Source organism: Eleutherodactylus coqui, chromosome 1 (assembly GCF_035609145.1).
Source record: "Eleutherodactylus coqui strain aEleCoq1 chromosome 1, aEleCoq1.hap1, whole genome shotgun sequence".
NCBI classification, from domain to species: Eukaryota; Metazoa; Chordata; class Amphibia; order Anura; family Eleutherodactylidae; genus Eleutherodactylus; species Eleutherodactylus coqui.
Window position 1 is genome coordinate 448000154 of NC_089837.1, and position 12723 is coordinate 448012876.

General features: G+C 41.7%; 1 protein-coding gene across 1 annotated transcript in view; it reads right to left on the reverse strand.

Moving 5' to 3' along the window:
• MTUS2 (microtubule associated scaffold protein 2) overlaps nt 1-12723 on the reverse strand; it is a 353509-nt gene that overhangs the window by 38384 nt on the left and 302402 nt on the right. The window lies entirely within an intron of this gene.

Consider the following 12723-nt stretch of genomic DNA (forward strand, 5'->3'; position numbering starts at 1 on the left):
TAATTTTTAATGGTACCATATAATGTATTGAAAAAAATGTTAAGTGTGATGAAGTGGCTAAAGAAGCAATTGAACAATTTTTCAGGGTGTTTTACCTTTGCAGCGTTCATGTTGCACAATTCTGTAATTTTTTTTTTTTTTTTACAGCACTCACCATGTGAGAAAAATAATGTAATACTTTGATAGTTTGGACTTTTTTGGATGCGTTTGATAAGACTTAAAAAATGCATCTTTTAAAAAAAATCTATTTGAATTAATCTTACATTTTTATTTAATCCCCTTAGGGGACTTGAACTTTCGTTCAGTATTGCAGTATGTTTAGCCATATTAAGGCACAAGCAGTGCTTAATATGGCTAAATACATTGTAAATATATGACAGCCCGGGGAGCCTTCTTTAGACCCAGAGCTACCATCCATGGCAACCAACAGCATCCCACAATCGCACTTGCCCCAGACTTCTGGTGTGGTGTCCAAGATCCTAAGGTGAACACCAGATGCTGATAAAGCTGAAACCTATTGGAGAGCAGGGGATCATAGGCTCCCTGCCCTATGATTCTCTGTCTTGTAGGCTGTTTTAGGCCAGAGGCCTACTGGATGCGAGGATCAGGTCACTGCATTGTGGCACCTGCTCCAAGCCAGAACAGGACTAATTTTTATTTTTTTTTGTTCTAGGAAATTGTGGCAATTTCTATTGTGTGTGTTGGGGAGAGGGCACGATTCAATGTTTTGGGGCTCTCAGGGGGGTATTATTACTTTTTAAGGGGCACTCAGGGAGCATTATTTCCTTGAAAAAGGCACACAGGGAGCACTATTACTTTCAATAGGGCCGTTATTACTGTGTAGGGCACAAAAAGAGGACACTGGTACTTTCTAGGGGCACATGGGGCATTATTACTTCATAGGGTGTATTATTACATTCTAGGGACACTATTACTGTGTAGGACATTAAGAGAAGTGCTAGTATAGTTTGTAGGCACTGAGAAAAACACTATTTTCCTGTGCGCTCTAAAAGATCACTTTTACTTTGTGGCATACTATTACCATCTGGGCACAAAATAGGGCACTATCAGATTGGCAGAGGCATAACTTGAAGCTTCTGGGCCCCAATGCAAAACCTGTAGCAGGGCCCCCAACTATAATGCTTTATTCATAGTACTGGGCTCCCTATATGGAGAAGAGAGGCCTTATGGGCCCCCTAAGGCTCCTGGGCCCGGGTGCAACCGCATCCCCTGCACCCTCTATAGTTACACCCCTGCTGATTGGCACTATTATTTTTAGGGTCACTATCCAACCACTATTGTTTTTAGAGGTGTTGTCCATGTGGCACTATATTTTTTTTTTTTGGGGGGGGGAGGGATTATACTTATCACAACCTTATTTTCTGAAGTACAGTGTTTGGGGACATCATGCTACACAGCAGACACAGTAATGTGGAAAGATGGGGCAGCAGCATGCACAGAATTGGGGTAGCATCAAGGTGGAGAATTTGTATTGATTTACAAAAGGTATAGAGGGTACTAGAGTAGTGAGGAGCCAAAGAAGCCCATGTTGCAATCTTTGAGACAGGTTGTGGCTGGAAGAAGTCATCATAATGGTCTGGGCTGGCAAATACGGGAAAAGTGACTCTCTCTATTCTGAGACAGAATCATCTGTGAACACTGAAGGTAATTGTACTGTAATAACGTGTACTGTCTGAAAAGTGCCTGTATAAAATGATATTGTCACTGTATGTTGATAATATTGGTCTTTGTATAGTAGAATAAGTAACAGTATAGTAAGATACAACATTTTGGGGGAAAATTTAAAAAAAGGGATTATTTCATCTAACAAAGCAATAGACCCGATCACTTGTATGCTGCATTAATATTCCTCTCGAGATTTTCATACAAAAATATGGTCCTCCGTGTAGGAAGAACTTCATGGTCTGGTTAATAGGCTATAAAATCTGACCTTTCTAGTTTTATTAACACTCTATGAATACACAGATCGCATATTGTCGGGTTTATAGAGCAATTACAGTGTTACTAAACTCACAAATAAGGTCGCTAACTAGACACATGTATCAATAAATGGCTTTTCCCAGACAGCCATTATGCTGCATAGACTTCATATTGGGTGTGGGAGTGGAGTGAAACTGATCTTCTGATATATAGATGATAACATCTGAATTAGAAACTGCAGAGCTCATATAATTCATACACGTTGCTTGACTATAGTATCTACATAATACAAGTACAGTAGTTTTTTTATTTTATTATTTCCATACAGCCTTTTAGTGATTTTCTACAATTGTCTGACTATTTATGTTCATACATGCATTCTCTTAGGGGAATATTTCTTATGCGTGAATCAGTCAGTGTTCCTATGTACACACAGGGAGCTCTCTATTAACTGCCATTAACCAGTCTGTGAAAACTGTGTGAAAATCCCTATTTTAACTGTCAAGGCAACCATATTGATGTCACCTAGCGTGCTAGAATCTGGAAAAATCAGAGGCACTAATGGGTGACATTCAACTCCACACATAACATTTTCCAGTATGGGTCTTCCATTAGCTACCATCCCCAATATTTGCGTAAGTACACTTAGATCGAAACTATTATGCATAATGCTTTATTTCAACTTAAAATAATACCTGTAAAATGTGAGGATATAGAGCCATACAGTGACTGAATAATACAGTCATACCATGGACAAATAATACCGGCATAATGTGGCTGAATAATACTGCCCTACCACGATCCAACAATGTTGCCATACAGTCATTAAATAGTACTGCCATACAGGGATTGAATAATATTGTCATACCATGACCAAATAATACCACAATTGCATGACCGAATAATACTGCCACACCATGACTGAATAATACTGCCATACCAGACCAATAGAGTAAATAATGCTGACATACAGTAACTGAATAGTACTGCTCTACAGTGATTGAATAATACTATCATACCATGACCAAATAATACCACCACACCATGACTGAATAATACTGCCATAGCATGACCCATAAAGTCAATAATACTGCCATACAGTAATTAATTAGTACTGCCATACAGGGATTGAATAATATTGTGATACCATGACCAAATAATACCACAGTCTCATGACCGAATAATACTGCTACACCATGACTGAATAATACTGCCATACCAGACCAATAGAGTAAATAATGCTGCCATACAGTAATTGAATAGTACTGCTCCACAGTGATTGAATAATACTATCATACCATGACCAAATAATACCACCACACCATGACTGAATAATACTGCCATAGCATGACCCATAAAATCAATAATACTGCCATACAGTAATTAAATAGTACTGCCATACAGGGATTGAATAATATTGTCATAGCATGACCAAATAATCCCACAGAACCTTGCCAAAATAATCCTGCAATACCATTATTGAATAACACCGCCACACCATGACTAAATACTGCCATAGCATGACTAATGGAGTTAGACTACAATCCTAACAATTCCATGTCCAATTATCAAATCACATACGGTACATAATATATACACGGTGTGCGTCCACAAGAAGAGAACAGTAATGGCCACTAATGGCCTTCATATACAGAATTCTGCACTACTACATAAGCTATACGGCTTCTTTTCATAGACAGAGGCAGCCAGGTGTCGGCATTTACTGTCTTTTACAATTGCTGGTGTAGAACAGGCTGTGGGCCGCTGGACCTTGTTTTTTTGTCTGTTCATCAACTTCAACAAAGAAATATTTGGACGCAGAATGCGCTATGTCAGGTAAATGTGAAGACCGCAGCGTCATATATCAGCAGTCTACAGGCTTCGGGGTATATGACTCATTGTTTCTTGAGATTGTAACTGTTCCTAAGTGAAATCATGCTGTAAGCTGTACTGCTGTCATTAATACTACTTCATGGGGGTTTAATGCAAAGGAACAATACAGCTTTCTGTACATTCAGTGAAATGTGCATCAGAATAAGTCCACTCAGGTATTCTTAAAGGCCGCCAAGCACTGATCCCCTGCAGACCTTTCATATTGTTCTGCTGATTCATTTTGGCTCTAGTCACCCATGCTTCATGCCCACTGAATGAGAAAATATCTGACAAGCAGGTGTAATTCGGAAGCACCGAATGTCAATGATTTAGTATCTTCATTCGCAATAATCAATAGCAGCTGTGCAGCTCTTGATATCACTCAAACACTGGGTAAGAATGGCCATCGGAAACTTTTTTCTCTTTTGCTGAAGGCTTACATAGCGTCCCAAAATTTCAGCAGGTTCTAAAACAGAACATAACCTCAGGAAATGATATTTTTTATCTCAAGTTTTATAGTTAAAGGCTACAGACCACTTTGGTATGGAATATGGATTTTTATATACATCAGTTGTTATCTTGTGTTAATAAAAAGTTGCACTAAGCATCAGGCTACAATCTTTATTCCTTCATTCATTTTCATACCCCTTGTCACATTGCAATCTTACAGATACACTGCAGGAAAGGCTCGATCACCGTTTAACCTGGTAGCATGCAGCAAGCCAGATTGCTATGTAGAGGAGCAAAAATGTTCAGGCGCCTGCTGATTGGTCAGCCACTCAACTCAACCCAGAGTGGGGGAGGTGTGACTGTCAACAGACCCAGCTTGCATCATAAGAACTGATACCAGCACTGATAGATAGTCAGTGCGGGTTGTACCCCTGTTTGTGTGGTGCACATATCTATGGCGGTCTTCCTGGTATCAGTTCTAACCCTAACCCTAAAAACACTATTTTCATGTGCGCATGTTACTTGCGTTTGCGATCCGCATTTATTAATGCTTTTCAATGGCAGCGGTCATATGCCTGATATTTACCTACGCACAGAAATGCGCAGCGGTAAATATAGGGCAGCGGATTTTAAAACGCAAGTAACTGTGGCATCCGTCTTTTTTGGATGTAAAACCCTGGATGCTGTCACATCCAGGGGTTTCACCTTGTGTTCAATAGGGCCAGCGGTGGCAGCGCCAACCCCATTGAGAACACACAGTGAAGATCGCGATCCTCTGGCACAGCTGTGACAGCTGTGGCACAGGAGTGCGATGTTCTCCCATTGAATTCAATGGAGCCGGCGCTGCAGCCGGCTCTATTGAAAGCAATGGTTTGCCGGCAAGCCTTACAGCCGCCTCCATTGAATTCAATGGGATAGCATGACGGTCCTCTGCCACAGCTGTGACAGCTGTGGCAGAGGATTTCTTTGTCTCTGCAGGGAGTCCTCTTGTCACTGGACAGCGTTCAGTGACAATGGGACTCCCCATGGAGATGAAGAAATCCTCTGTCACAGCTGTGGCAGAGGATTGCAATGTTCTCTGTATGTCAATGGGGCCGCCGCTGCTGCTGGCCCCATTTACCAAAGATGAAACCCCTGGATGTGACAGCATCCAGGGGTTTTACATCCAAGGAATCCCCTGCTGCAGCTGTCACAGCCGGGGATAGCAGGCAGCGCACTTTATGTGAGCATAAACGCTGCCAGGTGCGTTTTTTTCAGCGTGATGTCCGCTTCAGTCATGTGAATTTTTTTACGCATGCATTTTTGTGCTCATAAAAACACCCGTCTGACTGAGCCCTAAAGGAATAATGATTGTAGTTAGGAATCTGTGAGAACATTGGTTTAGTTAGAAAAATGAAGGCTATTTAACAAAATTTCTTTGGACCATTTAATATAAAAAAGGCACATGTGAAATAAAGAATATGTATGTGGAAAAAAGTTAAAAAGTCATTTTCAGTTTTCAGATCAAGATAAGAAATCTAAATCTTTACATTTTCATGTACTGGAGAGACATCCATATAATTAAATAGCATTTGAGTACGTTTTGATGCATTATTAATACATCAGAAGGTAGAAGAGAATTTGCAAGGTCATACACAGAATTTCAAAAGCACAGATAGCCTAAGCTAATGGGTTGTGATATCGACGTGCAAGAAGATGGATGGTGGGAATTATTATTGGAGGTTAATCATAACTTTAAGCAGGCACTAAAACACATCGCTTTAGGGAGGCCTTTCACATTTCGTAATCTAACTCTTCTCCATCTACCCTTCTTCTACATTCCTCCCCAGAACCTGTCCCCTTCAGCTATCAATATCCTCCACACTCCACATACCCTAATAGACTTTATATCTTTACATATACAGGTATTGGCTAGTGATGGCTCATACAGTTTTACGTATACTACCCTATTTATATAAGAGATGGCTGGACCATTGTACCGAACAAGCACTTGTATCTCTTCTGTCACCTCTATTTCCTTATAGGTTCTAAGCCCTTACAAGCAGGTCTCTCACTACTTTTGGTCAAGTTGCCTATTTTATCTATTGCGGAATCCGGAGCGGGCGTCCCCACATAGCATGCTATAGAAAAGCGCTTTTTCCAGCACAGGAGCAGAAATCAATTGTGATTTTCCGCTCGCGGAGGATAAACCGCAGCATGCTCTATTTTTGAGTGAATACCGTGAGGATGGCTTCCATCAAAGTCAATGGGAGCCGTCCAACCAGCGGCCCTTTTGCAATTGACATTGCGGAAAGGTTGCGGATTTCGAGTTATTGCTAGGCAATAACGCAAGAAAAGCAGGGGTTTAAAAAAAAAAATCTGTACAGCGAGCCGTTCTAACCATCCGAGGCACAGAAAAAGAAGAAAGAAGACAGATACGCTGGGTTGCTGACTTAGCACAGGGTTGGACTTCGCTGCGGCCTCCCGTGTGCAGCCAGCCTCATACTGTAAGTTTTTCCTTATTTTGCCTGTTTATGTATCCTCTGCTTTGTAAAGTGCTGTTAATATATGTTGACACCATATATACTGATTAACAAGAAAAAAAAAGCACCCAGTGAGCAATGTCGGATTGCTGCAAAACTTGACATGTCTCAGGCCGATATGTAAATAATTACAGTTGTGGTGTGATTAGATGCTGGGTCTTGCCACCAGAGTCTGTAAAAGTGCTTATCCCATTGCCCTATAAAAAGGCTCCCAGAGGATACTTTTGTGTCGTGGACTTGTTGAGAGATCAATGACAGTTAACATTCACGCGGAAAGATGATCACTTAATTTGCGTGACAGTTTTGAGCGATCATCTTTGCATAACTCTCAAGCAGCTAATTAGCTATTTAAGAGTTAAATGCAGGAGGAGTAGGACAGCTCAGAGAACAGTGGCTGCTTTGTATATGCAAACAGCTGCTTTGTTCTCGGAGCTGTCAGCTGGTATGCCGCTGAGCTGATACAGCTGAGAATAGCAGGAGCTGCTTTATTTTCAGAGCGATCACTGAAAGCTCTGTGCAGGATACCAGCTGAAAGAATACTATCAGCTGGTATCCCATGGAGAACCTGTCGCGCGGCGCTGATAAGAGTCAGCGCTGATTTTTAGCTTGCTGAAAATTGGCGAGGAATGAACTATTCACAAAAAATACACAATGGTCACGAGTATAGATGCAACGGTTATTGCTCAAAAGATGGCTTTTTAGCGAATTGTGAGCGATAATCGTTGTGTCTAAATGGGCCTTTAGACATGCCTCTGTGTCCACACAAAGAGATTTTGCCAAGTTAACAGACTTTGAGAGGGGGCGCATTATTGGAATGAGACAAGCTGAATTGTTGTTTTGATGCATTGCCCGCCATCTAGGCTGTTTTGACCAAGCTGTTAGGAGGTGTTGGGAGCATTGGTTACATGAGTGCATGAACACCAAGCAAATAGGCTTTTAAGAGCCCAGACAGTTGAGAGGATTGTTTGATCCACTGACAATCACAACCAAATCCAACAATTTCATTGTCCACCATCCAGACAAAAGTGGCATCCTCATTACAAAACTCTGTCTTTGCCCTAATCTGCACCCGAGTCATTTATAGGCCCCACCATGCTTCCTGAGTAATTTATAGGCCCCATTGGGCATCCAGTAATTATTTAGAGCCCACTGTATCAAGTCATTTATAGGCCCCACTGTGTTCACTGAGTAATTAATAAGGCCCCACTGCGCCCTGAGGCCTTTATAAGCCCCAATATGCCTTCTAAGTCATGTTATGGACACAACTGTGCCCCCTGACCAATGACTTTGAATCCTGAGTAAATAATAAAGCCCCACTATTCCCCGTGAGTCATTTATTGGCCGTACTGGGCCTCCAGTCACAGAGGAGGCTCTGGGTGGCAGAACAGGAAGTGCTTGACTTCCTGCAGTGCAACTGTCCCATTCAATTGCAATCCTCATCTTAAGGACGCAGATACAAGTGATATAAAATAACAAGTACCAGATCGATCCCACCCTATAGTGGGCCCCAGCACTTGCTCTGATTTGCTAGGTACTGAGATCGCCCAGGACATGGTGCCCATTACATATCCTGCCATTAACACCCCAAACCATTGTCTTCATTTGCAATAATGTCGTGAACATGAAACCTGGTTTGTTATGGACTGAAAACGTATTGTCTTTAGCAACAATTCCAGGGACAGTTTTGGAGTATACCATGGTCATGTTTGAATATGGACGCCACATCGTGTGCACTTCAATCCTGCCTTTGCTGTGGAGTGACACACTGTCACAACTGCTTGTGTGATGATCTAGCAAGCCATTGTATTTGACTGTCGGTCAATCCTAGCAGTGATATGTGCCGCACATCCTGCGGCCGCATGTGTTGCCTCTCAGGTCAGGGCTTCCAATGGGCAATTTTTAGCAGGATAATGCTCACTCGTGCATAACAAGGGTTTTCCAAGAATGTCTCTGCCAAGTTGTCACACTTCTTTGGCCAGCCTGGTTGGCATATTTATCACCAATTGAGCATTTATGGGACCCACTGGGATGCCAAGTTCGGAAATCTCCAAGTCTGCATGATCTAGAAGTCCAGTTGCAACATCTGTAGGCAAATGCGGACCGCAGGATACCATCATGGTATCTCATCATGTATCCAGGCTATAGGCGGCCCAACGGGATATTAGAGCCTTCTTTGAATTAAAGTGTTTTCTGCAAAAAACTTATCCTTTTCCTCTAATATTGTAATTACTTGCATAGATCAACATTACATTCACACATATAAAGTTTTATTCGATTCCAACAACTCCTCCTTGGTGCTTCATTTTTTTCGTCAATGAGTGTTTATAAAGATTATTATCATCATGTGTGGAGTGAACAACCACATAATGCCCACTCTCCATAGTTACCAAACAAGGGTGAAAATCGAAAAAGTTCATACAACCCTTTTCTGCTATGTGTCATGAGCAGAAGGGCAAACAAGTGCCATGTGATCCTGTTCTGAAATTAGGATGGAGAAGGGGATTTATAGCTTAATGACCTGGATCAGTGCTAAGCAAGTGGAAAAAGTTTGATTTTGCTAAACTGAAACCTCTCTTGGATGTATAGACACAAAGAGGCTGAGTGGGCAGTACTGCATTGAGTTAATGAAGTGGTTTAACCCATACTGCTCAGGAACCAGTACTAGGTTCTCAGGCAGGAGGACCTGGTACTGGTTCCTGAGCAGAAGGAGAAAGCGGTACAGCAAGAAATAACTCTACCCTCAAAGAACAGTGTAGTAAGCACACAGAGTCCTCTTGAATAAAGAAAAAGATGTGCTGTTATGAAGAAGAAAAGGAGAGTGGTAGTTGTGAGGATTCCCTATTGAGAGGAACAGGGGCTGCTGTCTGCAGACCTGACACTTCACGAGAGGTGTGCTGTCTTCCAAGTGCACAAATCAAAGATGTGTCTGATAGGCTGTCAAGACTCCTCAGTCCTACAAAACACCACCCATTCCTACTAATACATGTAGGGACAAATGACAGTGCAAAAAAGGACCTTGCAACTATCTGCAGAGACTTTGAAGACCTCGCAAAGAAGGTGACGGAACTAAGAGAACAGGTGATCTTCTCATCCATCCTCCCAGTGGATGGCCATGGAATAAGAAGATGGAACAGGATTCTATAGTTGAACAACTGGCTACGTCGATGGTGCCATCAGCAAACCTAGAGACAGGTTGCACCTTACAAAAACCAGAAAGCATATATTTGGTAGGCGCCTTGCTTCACTCATTAGGCGAGCTTTAAACTAGAACAAAATGGGAAGGCAAGGTAAAAATATACAGCTAATTAATACTTTTGAGAATCTTGTTATTAGAAGTGGAAAGGAAGAACAAAGACAAAAAAATCAGAAAGAAAGTAGAGTAGCAAGAGACACCGATAACAAACTAACATGTTTTTACACAAATGCACAGAGCACGGGAAACAAATAAGGAGAATTTGAGCTCCTAACACAGGAAGAGAAATATGATGTCATAGGCATCATGGAAACTTTGTGGAAAGATACACATAATGGGAATACAAGGCTTGAAGGATATAACTTATTTATAAGAAACAGACTTAATAAAAGAGGAGGATGTGCTGCGTTGTATGATAGAAAAGCACAGATCTCCACAGAGATTCAAGCTTCAGAGCATGGTAGTTCTGTAGAAACTGCTTGGGTAAGAATACAAGGAGAGAACAACAGAAAGGACACCATTGTAGGCATTTACTATAGGCCATCTGGACAAGCAGAGGATATTGATGAACTCTCTACATCAGATGGCGAAGCTCTCAAAGAAGCATGATCCGGTGATTATGGGAGATTTTACCTATCCAGACATTTGTTGGGAATCTCCCTCAGGTAAAAGTAATGGATCCAACAAATTCTTATACGCTCTTGCTGACACCTTTTTCTTCCAAAAGGTCGAAGAGAAAACTAGGGGATCTGCTATCTTGGACCTAATTCTTACCAACAGGGAGGAAATGGTTGAGAAGGTAAGGGTGGCTGGGACCTTAGGAGGCAGTGATCATGCTATCCTTGAATTTTGGATTAATGCCTTTAAGGACAGAAATGTCCCAGAAGGTTGGGAAATATTGCGAAATGAGATTCTCAAAGCACAGTAGTTAACAATCTCTACAGGAAGGAAGAATGGGAAGCATTTAAAGAGACCAGGATGGATGAACACAGAACTCATGTTAAAAACAAAAAAAATATGTTTATCAAATGGAAAGGGGGGATATCTAAAGAAGAATATAACGCGGTCTGCAGAGACTGTAGAGCAAGTGTCAGAAAAGCTAAAGCTAATAATGAATTGAGGCTTGCAACAGAGACCAAAAGCAATAAAAAAGGATTTTGGGGGTATGTCAAAAGCAAAAGAAAAGTCCAAGATGCTATTGGATGCTTACAAGATGAAAATGGTGAATTGGTTAAGAATGATGTTGAGAAGGCTGAACTTTTAAATTCCTATTTAGTATCTGTTTTCTCTCAGAAAGTAGATGGAACATCAACTGATCTTCCCTGTGCTATTGGGGGAATAAAAGAATGCAGGCTATCTGAAAAGCAGAAGAATGGTGAGGAAACACTTAGCTAACTTAAATGAATTCAAGTCTCAAGGTCCAGTTGAATTATATCCTAGGATACAAAAGGAAGCAGCAGGGGTAATTGCTGAACCACTCTCCATAATCTTTGAAAATTCCTGGAGAACAGGAAAAGTCCCAGAAGATTGGAAAAGGGCAAATGCTGTCTCCTCCCCTCTGATGTATTTAGGTTATGAGCTTGGTACTTGTACAGTATTTATTGGCTAAGCTGTTTTGAAGTGGCTAACCTACTGTCTTAGGCCGCCTATACATGGGCGGATTTGCATCGTGGAATCCAGAGCAGTGTCTGCCTCCGGATTCCGCAGCAAATACCGCCCATTTCATGCTATGGCAAAACGCAATTTTTTCTACATGAGCGGAAATTGAATGCAATTTTTCGCTCACGGAGGGGAAATCGCACCATACTCCATTTTTGTGCGGATTCTACATGGGCGACTTCCATTGAAGTCAATAGAAGCCGTCCGATCAGTGTCCCTTCCTCAATGACATTGCAGAAAGGTCGCGGATTCCACGTCATCACCTAGCGATGACTCTGACCTTGCGGGAATTGCAGGAAAATTGAGCGTTCTGTGATTTTTCACCCGCGAATGGAAACTACAATTGGTTTCCACTTGTGTGTATGAAGAATCATTTTTCCATAGCATGCTATGCAGGAGTATTGCTGCGGACACCCGCTCCGGATTTAGCAGCGAAAATCCGCTAGTGTGCATGAGGCCTTAATGCTTTCTGCAGAAGTGATCACAGAAAAGGGCCGTTACTTACTGACTGAGGAGTGCATATAGATGCATCCTCCTCTCACCATGCAGGTAGCTGACACCAAGTGTGAGTGGGTGTTTTATCGGTGCCCTCACAGGTGTTATTGGCTCCTCCATTTGGTAGTCAGCTACCTGCATGGTGAGAGGAGGATGCATCTATATGCACTCCTCTGTCAGTAAGTAACGGCCATTTTCTGTGATTGTTTTTAATTCTTGATTTCCCCTTCTGTGATGCTTTCTGCAGAAGTGGAATATAGGCAGACTACTTATCAGTGCAGTACATATCTTTTTTTTTTTATGATGGAGGAGAGGAGACACAAAAAAATTTCACACAGGGTGCCATCTAATCTAACCTAAGGCAAGCCATGTAAAGGGGGAAAATGGGGAGAAATACAAGATACAAGTCATATAATGCCTACTTTTTGCTGAAAAGTCAGGTACATTATAAATGGATTTTCCTAAGATTGAAAGTTATCTCCCATCCACAAGACAGGGAATAAGTGTCTGGTCAGTGGAGGTCTGATTGCTGTAACCCCAGATCCCCCACTTTCCATGAGAATAGGGATCCCATGTACTCCCAAATGAATT